The sequence below is a fragment of the Mytilus californianus genome, unplaced genomic scaffold (genome assembly GCF_021869535.1).
Source record: "Mytilus californianus isolate M0D057914Y unplaced genomic scaffold, xbMytCali1.0.p SCAF_1, whole genome shotgun sequence".
Classification (NCBI taxonomy): domain Eukaryota; kingdom Metazoa; phylum Mollusca; class Bivalvia; order Mytilida; family Mytilidae; genus Mytilus; species Mytilus californianus.
Window position 1 is genome coordinate 71,907,039 of NW_026262581.1, and position 12,265 is coordinate 71,919,303.

Here is a 12,265-nt window from a genome sequence, read left to right on the forward strand (position 1 = left end):
GAAAATAACAATTAGCTTCATTTGCATATAAATACACTTTGATGTATACTTTATACAAAACAGCTTTCATTTGAAACATTTTTAATTCTATTTACTAGACATTTATAATTCAAACAGGACACATCAATACGCCACACAATGCATTTAAATCCGGAATGGTGGTCCGAAAATTTTATTCTTATTTAATCCTCGTGCAATCCGTTCAGTTCTATCACTGTACAAGCCAATTTTCAATTAGCATTTTCACATTGAAATCGTATATTTTAGATCGCTTTTTATGGTTATTTCTGTCTTTTCACTATTCTTATTTATGCTTTGTTGTTAATTTCAATGTTTTATGTTATTTTTGACAACCAGAGAGGTTATTACTATTGTTTTCTATGATTGTGTGCATTGTGTTTCAATAATCTTTAAAAAGTTATTCCAGATCTGTTGTGACAAATTTCCGGAAAATGTCACAGTTAAGTTATCATTTAGATCTTGGGTCGTTTCAAAGTGTAAATATAAACCGTCTGTTCAAAACAAAGACTAACTCCTATGATGTTTTTCTATAGTTGAACAACGGGATTTCAAAAAATATCGATACAAAATGCCATCTTGGCAGCTTGAGGTGGAATCGGGACAACTTGGACCTAAAGGCAAATCGGACTAAGACACAGCGGGCCTGTTCAAAGACAACTCAGACTAAGACACAGCGGGCCTATTCAAAGACAACTCAGACCACTTTTATAGACAGCTCGGACAAATTGAAGACAACTCGGACCAGTTTGAAACACTCGTCAGACCAGAGGCTCTTCGTGGTTTTTTTTCTTTTCAGTTCCCCTAACTGACCATCTTAGCTTGCTGTACAACTTGTCAGTTTGATGCATTTCAATAAGTTCTGTTACTATAAATTGTTGATTGATGGCCTAACGAGATCAAATAGAAAAATAAAACAACAAATATCTTTCAATGCAATGAAAATATAAAGCAGATATATACTCGTCTTTACATATACGGGCCCGTGTTGTAATAAGTGATCCTAGAAATCTTTCAAGATGGTTGAAATACCTTTTATCGCCAGGCACCAAATGTTAATTTTCGACTATCATTAGCGACAACTTGATTCAATATATATTTTGGTTTGTCAAATTATCCTTATTTGTCAGAGGTCTCAATTATTTAATCTTTACCGTTATAATTGGAAAACATATACCATGATTCGTCAAAATCAGTTGATTTTTTTTATCGTCATAATGAACTCTATGTTTCTTTGTCGAGTTTTTGTGGACTTGTTTGTATTTTCGTCGTTTTTCTTTTGACCATGGTGGAGTCTTTTTTTTTGACTTATGGGTCCTAGATGCCCCTTTGCATCGTTTCCTCGTTAAAAAAATAAAAGTAACTTAATTTGCATTAAACATATACATGCATTACATTTTAAATTAAATCAAGAATTTCAAAATATAGACCCCAAGAAATTTGTTTAGATATTCTTATAACACTCAGGTTATCTTTTAAAGTACACGGATGTCTATGAACCCAATTTTAGATTCAATGCAAGTCAAACAAAGTTTTTAAAACGATGATTTTTTTTTATTTCTGCAGAAATAAAGAAGTTAATACATGTTATCAAATAGAACTATATTACACCATTCTTGACTTAAATGCTCTTTGCTTGTAAAGATATTTGAATGCACACGAATATTAAATGAATCCGAACCTTAATCAAACACATGACACATTATTTATAACGAGATATTTTTATATTTCATTAAGAATAAATTATAAGCTGATATTTTGAAAAAATCGCCAACGCAATATTTATTTACTACATGTATCATTAACGTCAAAAACAGAAGAAAAAATGCCGTTTATATCATTTGGCAAGATCTAAACGTTATTGTTAAAAAAAATCACTCACTATTTAAATCGGTTAGGGAGCATTTACTGATACAAAAGTGTAATCGTATAAAAGATGTACGACGCTTTTGTAAAGAGAGTGGAACTATTAATACGGAAAAATGAATAAATGATAAGTGTATTTCGTGCCTTTATTTTATTTTTCCCCGTTATGGATAAAGAACACAGATTAACCATGGCAGCATTACCTGCCCTGATGCAGACTTCACCAGATGTAAGGTACACATTTCATTCGTCATCTGATTATAACCCTGGTCCTAGCTTGACCACCGACAAACCAATCTTTTACAATCAGGGAAATATTATAGGCAATGATTTATACTTTTGGAATGGGAGAAATGTGTTCACTTGTTTTGCAAGCAAACGATATTCCTTTTTCCGGTGAAACTCCCGACACGTTTCTTTAAATTGTAGCCGATGTTAAAGGTCTCTTCAGAGAGAGAACCAGTCGAGATCATAAGCTTTCCCCGGGAAACAGAATTCTTCCTTTATGTTATGGTTACAGTCGTACCCGTCTTATCATATGATTTCTGAAATAGTTGACCTTAGTGTTTCGACTACCAAAGATAAAACACTTACATGTATACCTATATCAAGAAACATATAATTGTCTTCTCTATTGGCCTTCTTTGGATGATTGGAAAAACTTACAAGGTGATTGGCCAAACCAAAACTTCCGTTTGCTGTAGAGCTATTGACAGAAAGTTTGTGGCCGATAACGGAACTACAAGAACAGTATTTCCCAAGACACAGACAAGTTGTAATATTGAACGAAGGATATGTTTTATTGACTGTGGATTTCTTTGGCATCAGCAATATATGTTGATGAGAAATATAGGACAAGAATTACCTTTCCCAACTGCGCTGATTTTGCTAGGCGACAAAATATATCAAGTATTGACACCTTACATGAGACAAACCCCAGAATATGCAGAGGAAGTGTAAAAAAATGACTAGACATTTTACACACTATATAGTAAGGGTTGAACACGCATTCAGAGAATTAAAAAAAAACCAACAAAACAACAAATAAACCGCAGAGTTATTGGGACTTTGTGGCGATTCACATCTGTTCTGACCATAAGTTTCTGCATTTGTGTGTCGTCGAAAAGACTTATTTACGTAATAAAAAAATATTATTTCATTTTACTAAGTATCTCAATTGGGTTTGTTTTTTTTTATTTTGAGAGGACCCCTTGTTTTTCGTCAACTGTAATCGTAAGTCTAAGTGTAATCATAGGTATAGACATAGTTTCCGCAAATGTCTAATACTAATATATTTTATAAACTTCATACGAATTCATTCTGATGTTACAACAGAAATATCAGTTTTTGTGTGAAACGAAAATGTCAAAAACTTACTAAAATAGCCAGTAGAACTGAAATCAATAAAATTTACGTAAACCCCCATTTACTTGACGTTAAAAATTTGCACAATTACAAGTCGTTTGAAGACTTCATTTTTATGTAAATTTGTATAATCAAATGTCAAGGCTATCCTTGTTTGGAAACAAAATGAAGTCATAAATAAACAAAAATATTTATCAAATGAAAATGCAATTTTAACGTTAAAACCCGTTATTCTAAAAACAAATTGGTATCACTTACAGGCTTCATCAATGATTAATAAAATGATGTCCTCTGATTTTTCCATATATTTTAAATTTCCGAATTTTACACCAAATTTATAGTTAAGACATTACTTGGAAATATATAATTATTGACCTTTGACCCACATTATGCAAAATGTGGACCACTTCGCAGACTTACGGCATCATTAATCTGAAAGCTTACAACCTGCTTTTCAGTGATATATAATTAAACTATGTTTTTGATGGGTGCATTAAATTTATCTTTTTATGTTTCTACCACTGGTCTATATGTTTTGTGTGTCATTCCTTCCATATCAAAATGTCAATATCATTTTCTCTATCTGTATTTAAATTTTTTATATTTTAGTTGACATGTTGAATCATAGGAATAAAGAAAAAGTTTCAACGTACTGATTCTTTCCACTGTTGACAACTTTATCACACTTATTTTCTCGATTTTGATTAAGAAAAACATTTCTTAAAGCATTAGATTGAGATTTTCAGTGTTTGTATACTTCATTTAGTATTAATGAATGGAGTCAGTATGGCAGCCTCCCAAATACATAGAACATCTGAACGACATGTAAAATGCAATGTTTAACTATCAGAAATGACATTTGTCGATTCAGTTTGCATGATGTAGATGAACCCAAGTCTAACAACGTGTTAATAAATATGCGACATATCATCTCAAATGTGCCAGCTTTTCATTGATACATCTGATATGTGATTTTGGTTTGTAATAGTTGTACGTGCATCATCATCATCCTCATGCTTTAGCATCAATGTTTTTGAAACTAGATCCATCATGAAAACGTCATCATAAAGCATCCTTCATTGTCTAGTGGCATCGTTTTCAGCTTTTTAGATACATTGATGAATTTGAAATATTATAACACATATTACATCTAATATGGTTTAAACTTGGTGTTAATCACATGATGTTTTGATAATAATAAGATAACGTGACAATGCACAAGTATGAATTTAATTTAATAATAGTATTTGCACTTCTTGTCTTTTATTTTTCCACCCCCGCCTAAGATGCAAACAAATAAGAATAAAACATCATTATGATAAATTTAGAGACTCGTTATATTTAGACTCTAATTTTTGACATTCCAATTATTGTGACTTGGTTTACTTCAATTGCAATAATCCAATGCAATTATCAAGTCATTAGTCAATTCATTCAAACATTCATACTACTTTCATGGTTTTTTAAAACCCAAAGACATGCGTAAATGATTCATTTTGAAAGGGTTCGACATTTTTATTTTGACAAAAATGAAGGTCAAATTTCCATTTAAAAGTAACTTGATACAGAAGGCGCTACGTCACAGACAAGGATAATATTGTGTTTTATTATTTGCACAAATACATTGTCAAATGACATTTAAATAGTAAAATCTCAAGGTGTGATATATTTTGTGTTTATTTTCGAAAGTAAAAAAAAAAAATAAACAGCTTGAATTCTTTTGTCCCAAATTATCTTTCCGCTGTAATATTTATTAACTCGCATAATTATTTAAGTATCATTATGAGTGCAGATTTGTGGTTGGCATTTGTAAATATTTCTATATGCATTACAGTATATACATGTATGTCATTTTAAAATAAAAGTTTTTACTCTGACTACAATTTTGTAAGAAAAGAAGTTGAACTAAAACAACCAATATAATTAATGAGAACAAAAGCTGCTTTTCCATTTTTCATTATAAGACCTCTTACAGAGTTTTGGGACACTAAGTGTCTTTCTGTTGTTAAATGTTGTCTATTGTGTAAGTTGTTTCGTGTAAACATAGAGTATTAAAAACAACTTATGATAAACATGAACATCAAAATTATTTCATTTTTCCTTAGATGCTGTTCTTGGACCTGTACAGGAAGTTTTATCTAGCACTAATTGTATATTTTTATTGTTGATATTCACCCCATATGTACCAAGTGTTAGATTAGTTTTATTGATATTTCTTGGTACTCTTAAACGGAAGATTTTATACACACAGAAGAAAAGTATATTTAACAACAAAATTATTTTCATTTACCTGTGTATTATATGACGCAGGTTTCTTCAAAAGTGATGATTTTCTATAAATTGTTTGAAATTTCACAGTGATATCATACTTTAACTTTGTTTAAACCTGTTTATTTACTTTTGACTTTAATTGTAATTTTTATTAACTGTGTATTTGCATTCAGGTGTCACAGGTCAAATTTATTCGTTCATTGTGTGTTAATTTACGTTTTTTGATTGAGTTAAGCCTTCCAATTGATATTTTATAGTGTGTTTTTCTATGTTGTGATGTTATACTATTGTTTCAGAAAAGGGAGAAGGTTTAGTACCATTAAAACGTTTAATCTCGCTGCAAATGTTTGCACCTGTCCTAAGTCAGGAATCTGATTACAGTAGTTGTCGTCTGTTTATGTAGTTCATACGTGTTTCTCGTTTCTCGTTTTTATATAGATTAGACCGTTGGTTTTTCCATTTGAATGGTTTAACACTAGTAATTTTTTGGAACCCTTTATAGCTTGCTGTTCGGTGTGAGCCAATGATCCGTGTTGAAGGCCGTACCTTGACCTATAATGGTTTACTTTTATAAATTGTAATTTGGATGGAGAGTTGTCTCATTGGCTCTCATACCACATCTTCCTATATCTATATAATAAATATCGCTGGTATTTGTATAACGATGTACATTTCAAATCGTAATACTAGGAAACAATTAAGTCATAAGATGAAAAATTTGCAATGTCAGAATTGTTTTTTCGATTTATATTAGGTAACAGGAATAATCATTAGTAGTTACTGGATCGACAAGAAAGTACTAAGATACATGAAATGGATCAATGCTATAGCATAATTGATAATGAGAGGCGTATTATCTGAGATAGATAAGTTTCGATTGACTACATTTGAGCAAGAGTTACTTTCCATTTGGTCACCATTTTGAAGGTCTATATGCAAAAATTTCTTCAAAAATTCAGTTTTCTGAACAACTTTTAATTCTATTTATCTTGCTACATTCATCAGTACGATCCAGTAAAGACTTGATTGTACCGCATGTTTCAACTTGGTTAGTCAAATAAGAAAAACAACCATTTACCCCTCCAAAATGGCGACCAAGGGAAATAACTCAAACTTAAATTACGTCATATAGAAACCTATCTATATAAAAAAGTCATACCTTATATTTTGTTGTCTTCAAAATTTAATATAATTGATTACCACAATACAAGTGTTGTCAACCTGTTCATGGATCGAACAAAATTGATTTGGAAGAGTAAAAAATGAAATAGCAAAAACACCGAACTTCAAGGAAAATTCAAAACGGAAAGTCCCTTATCAAATGGCAAAATCAAAAGCTCAAACACATAAAACGAATGGAAAACAACTGTCATATTTCTGACTTGGTATAGGCATTTCCTTATGTAGAAAACGGTTGATTAAACCTGGTTTTAAAGCTAGTTAAACCACTCACTTGTATTACAGTCGCACAACATTGCATTATATTGACAACAATGTGTGAGCAAAACAAACTTACATAATAGGTAAAATGTCACAAATTGTGATACAGCAGTCAACATTGTGTTATAATCTTAATCACCACATAAAGCAGTCATCTGTGCTGTTTAACATATAAGACACAATTTGGAAAAAAATAAATATTTGCTATTAAGGGTCGTTTCATGAAAATTGAAGACAAAATAAGCAGACCATCATTAAGATTAATAGAATTATGTTACAAAAGAAAGATATAGCAAATCATAATGGTCACTCAAGTGAAAATACCAACATTGAAAATAAATTAAAAGTCATATTAGGTGTTGACCAAGGAGTTCTTTATTGAAATAATCCAACTGATGAAAATCGAAATTATTGGAAAAAAAACAACAGCAACAAAGCACAGATAAAACATTTTTTAATGTGTTTAATCAATAAAGTCTATGCTTCATTGGATAGGCCAATTTGAAATGTTCAGCCGAAATATATAAGGCAATTTATTGTATTTCGGCGGTAGTCTATGATAATGAAAAAGGCTAATACAGATTTATAGAATGACAATAGGGAAGAATTTTAAGCATTCAAAAATGAATTATCTTATTTCAATACAGACCTGGTGCGATTCCAAAAACAGAATTTATCAAAAATGTTCAGTGAACACACATAAATTCGGTCAGGAAAAATATGTTTTAACCAACAAAATAATACTTTCGTGTTCAGTATACAGTATCAACCTGTTCTTACCAGCAGAGAAACTATTTGAGGTTGAAATCGGAGGTAGGAATCAGGCCAACTCAAAATATCCCGAATCAGTCGTTACAATTAAATCCTAAACGAAAATGAGATACAACTGTACCCTTTTGTAAGTCTATCATGAAGAGTAAATGTTGATGCAAAAGAAAATTCTACTTTCTAAAGCAAAAAATGTTATTTGATGAAATTACGCCCTCATTAGCTCCAACGATGAATCATGTGAATATAAAATAAATTTGATTACAACATCTACGTCTAGTAAATGTTCATCATGTATTTGACCATGTTGAAATATTAACCTCCACAGTGTATTAGTGGCTGAATTTTCCAATAAAGAATATTGGGTATATATTTGTTTTTACTAATGGCTTTGATGACTTAAATAGTCAAAGAAAGTTGTAGAATTAGAGCTATGTGAAGTATAACGATTCAGAACTGGGGCTGTAAGTTTGATATCATTACACTGTCAGCAAATCTGGGAGAGATATATAAGATATCAGAGCAGATCAACTTACGACTTTGAACATCTCTTTGGTATATTCCGCCTCTCTGTTTTTCAAAATCTCGATGCTGTACATTACCAAAGTCTTGGTCTGTGTCTTTGTGCTTTTACACATCTCCGATGGAGAGTCTGTCTGTAGAAGCCGTCGAACTTTCACTCTCCAACAGAAGTCTGAAGCTGGGTCTTCGGTTAAATAATAAGCTTAAGGCATATCCAGACAATCTTGCCTTGCAACTGATGTTTTCTACCCCATCTACGAGGAAAGTAAAATATCTTTATTAGAAATTGGCTTAAAACCGCATATCAATACATTATAAGTATAAGCCGTTGCTGCTGTTGATACGTATAAATGCACGCCAAGGAAACTTCTAAACAAAAATGATATACGGCCTCCAAAAATACACAAACCCTCTTCTAAATCAGCAACATTATGTCGATATTAAAATCAGAAAATTTTCGACCTATACACTGATTGATCAAACAATTCAGGGAAAGTTGCATGTGTTGAGGTCTATCGTGTGTCAGCTGCAACTCTCAGCTTATCACCTACTGCGACCAGTTTTTTTATTGCAGAGGCCAAGGCAAATTTTGTGACCTTACCGTTTATTTAATCGTCTCGTACTACTTATAACTTTCATGCCAGGAAACCTGACATTGTGCCAGAACATCTGACATTGAGATAACGTAGGATAATTTAGATTACAAAAAAAAAAAAACTCAAATTGGTATATATAGGTGCTGAATAGGTCACACAAGAATAATTAACGAATGTAATTTGAAAAAAAATTCCAAAACCCGAATGTATGCCTTGTAATTGTAAATATACTATTCAACACATGAAACACATTTTAATAGAATGTATGGATTTTGTTGATATTTTGAAGAATTGTTCTGACGTGAATAGTATGAATAATTTGTTTGTAAATTCTCCAATATAAAATATAACATCATTATTAAAAGACGTTCAAACGTATACTAAAATAAAAAATTGTAAGATTTATAAATGTATGTCTATTTATCATATTTGTATGTTTCAAGCATACGATTCGGGTTCTTTGTTTTATATATTGTATATTCTTTAAGTCGTACTTAAGACATTTTTTTTTACAAAAATAGTACTCTATTGTTTTGTAAAATTACTTTTTTGCTTAGAATACTTGTAACGGGATCTTTCTGCTTAAGCGATGTTAAGAAGTTATCAATCAATCAATCAATCAACTGTTGAACCCCTTGAAATGAAATAACTTGTACTTTAGGGATTTAGTTACCCTTTGGACTGCACTGTTTTTGTAGTGAAAATGAACAGATGCAACGAACGGGTGCAATGAATATATATTCCCATAAGGTAACAAATACGTTACCATATTGCAGTGTGCATGTATGTACATAAATTTCTTTGGCTGGCCTATCGACAGTGTGGTTTTTAATTTCATCTACAAATCCATGAAATAAGATGGGATTTTGGATAAAACATGATAGTTTTTTTTCAGTTTTTGCTATCTGGTCCTGGCTACTGATATGTAAAGTATTGTGTCATTCGAGCTGTCGGGGAGTCGGAGGCATAGTAATGGTCTACTGTATTACTACCTTGTCAACACTGAGGTTGTGAAAAAACGACAGTTTGTTAACATTTTGCACCATATTCACACGAAAATAAACCTGGTCACACTCAAAACAACCCGATTAATTCACTCAAGTAAACAGTGTCACAACCGGACACTTTACATTTTGTGATTTAATTTTCTTTACAGCTCCTTGTCTTTTTGAACTGCACACTTTTCTTTTCACAAAATCTGATATAATTGAAAATATAGGTATATACAAGTAAAAGATAAATTGATGTCAATGTTTTAAAAACTTTTTAAACATGAAGAAACAATAAATAACATAATTTGGAGACATACACAGTTAGGTGGAAGGAAAGTTACAAAAACTGTCAAAACTTTGTTGCATTTAACGACTCAATCCTTTTATCAAAATGGATGTCTTACAGGGAAATGCCAGTAACTGCCCCTGGGTACATGGAAATCTTTTATTTGTTTCTCCATATATACTGAACGTTTTTCTTAACACAAACTTACTGGTCGTTAACATTTTGTTTGTTATAAGATTTTCTTATTGTTTTCCGAACAATAAAATAAGATAACGCACACAAGTTTATTTTTATCATGTTAAAAAGTTGAAATATTACTCATTTTGTATCAATAAAAGTCTTTTTAAGGTCGAAATGCATACATCTGATTGTTAACAAATTGTTCATAAACTATTGATACTAGTAAACATATATCGTTTCTTACTTAAAAATGAAGGTTAATATGAATCAATATAAATTGACAAATGCTGATCACGTTACGCTAGGATGTAACGACAACAACAAATCTGGTTACATCTAGGTTTATATTGATGAAACATTATATAAATTTCGTGCGTGAACCTAAACATTTCAAAGCAAAACGTAAGGAGCTAAATTACTTTCTTTTGGACATTAGATTAAGAGAGGCTTTTAAAAAAAGATCGTTGATAACAGTAGGTTTACGTATAGAATATAGTTCACTTTAAATGAAAGATCGTTTTTCAAGTTAGATTTTTTTTCTAATAAGAGTAAAGGGTAAAGGAATAACATATAACACCCATAATTGCCAAACCAATACAAACTTTATGGTGTTGGTTTTGCTAATTGCCGAAAGCTTATGGTGACCTATAAATGCTTCTATAAATGTCATTTGAACTCCGGTTGATTTTTATTCATATGGACATAATACATCAGCCCCTTTTTTCACAACTGAGGATTCAATTATTTTCGATTTATGGGTACCGATATTTGTGAATTAAGTAAAAGAGTGGTAAAAGATACCAAAGGGATATTCAACTCATAAGTCGAAAATAAGAACGCCATGGCTAAAAAATAAGAAGACCAATAGACAAACAACACTTCACAAAACACAACATCCAACGTTTAACATTTAAATTCGTGATTAACCTGTACCAACCGAAATTGGTATCCCACGAATAATAATGAATCCACAGGATGTATATCAGATTTAGAAAGTTTTTTTTCTACGACAAACATGCATTCATACATGTACTCACATTGATAACTGTATTGTTACTGAATCCAAACTAATAGAATGCCATAAAAATACTGATGTACATACCAGAGATTAGAATCAAAATGCTAAATTACCAAGACTTGGAAATCATCTCTGGTTTTAATTATCATGAATGGAAAAAAAATGAAAAATTGAAAACTGATCATTATTGGAAAAAAATTTAAATCATCGGACCGTTTCAATTAATGTCGAAACACATTCTGAAGCACACTATTTATATAGTCAATCCTGTTGAACATCTTTTCAAAGTTAAGTTGAAATAAAATTCAGTAAAACATAAAAAAATCCTGTTTTCCTATTCCCGTTGATTATTGTTTAAATTAATCCAATGGACAGATTTAAAAATAAAATAAAACTTCAATTTCTTTTTTTTTTGGGCGTCCAAAGCTCTTTTCTTGGTTTACCTTCATCGGGAACGCTCAAAGGTAAACAAATGAAAGCCAATGATGTATAAGCACCAAAACACGCGAGAAGCTATATGATTAGAAGGGACATAAAATAACAGCCAAATCCATCTAAGGTCAACTTTTTCTGACGGAGTTGGAACCTTTGTTTCGTAATAAAGACTAATTTGATATACGAGCAATTTAAGAAACGTATGTTATGAACCATGTCAGTACTGCAATTATGACTACTTTGATGATACCACCGGGGGTTGATAGTGTGTATCGGCCCAGTGCTATTAAAAATGAAAATAACACTTGAATGTTTTTTTATCTATATGAATAAATATTATAAAAAATGTAATAAAATGTTGAAAGGGGAATAATGGATGATTATTTGATAATTTGTTATCTGAATTTTCCCTAGCAATGCTTATATCATTTTTTGATAATTCAACTGCTCATTTGCACTTTATATAACAAAATCATAGCATGTTGAATGCTTTTAAGTTCGTTTTATC

The 12,265-nt window shown here is 31.2% G+C and overlaps 1 protein-coding gene across 2 annotated transcripts in view; it reads left to right on the forward strand.

Annotated features, from left to right (window-relative positions):
• The window catches only part of LOC127723575 (uncharacterized), a 44,065-nt gene that overhangs the window by 581 nt on the left and 31,219 nt on the right, over window positions 1-12,265 (forward strand). The gene's annotated exons all lie outside the window — the stretch shown is intronic.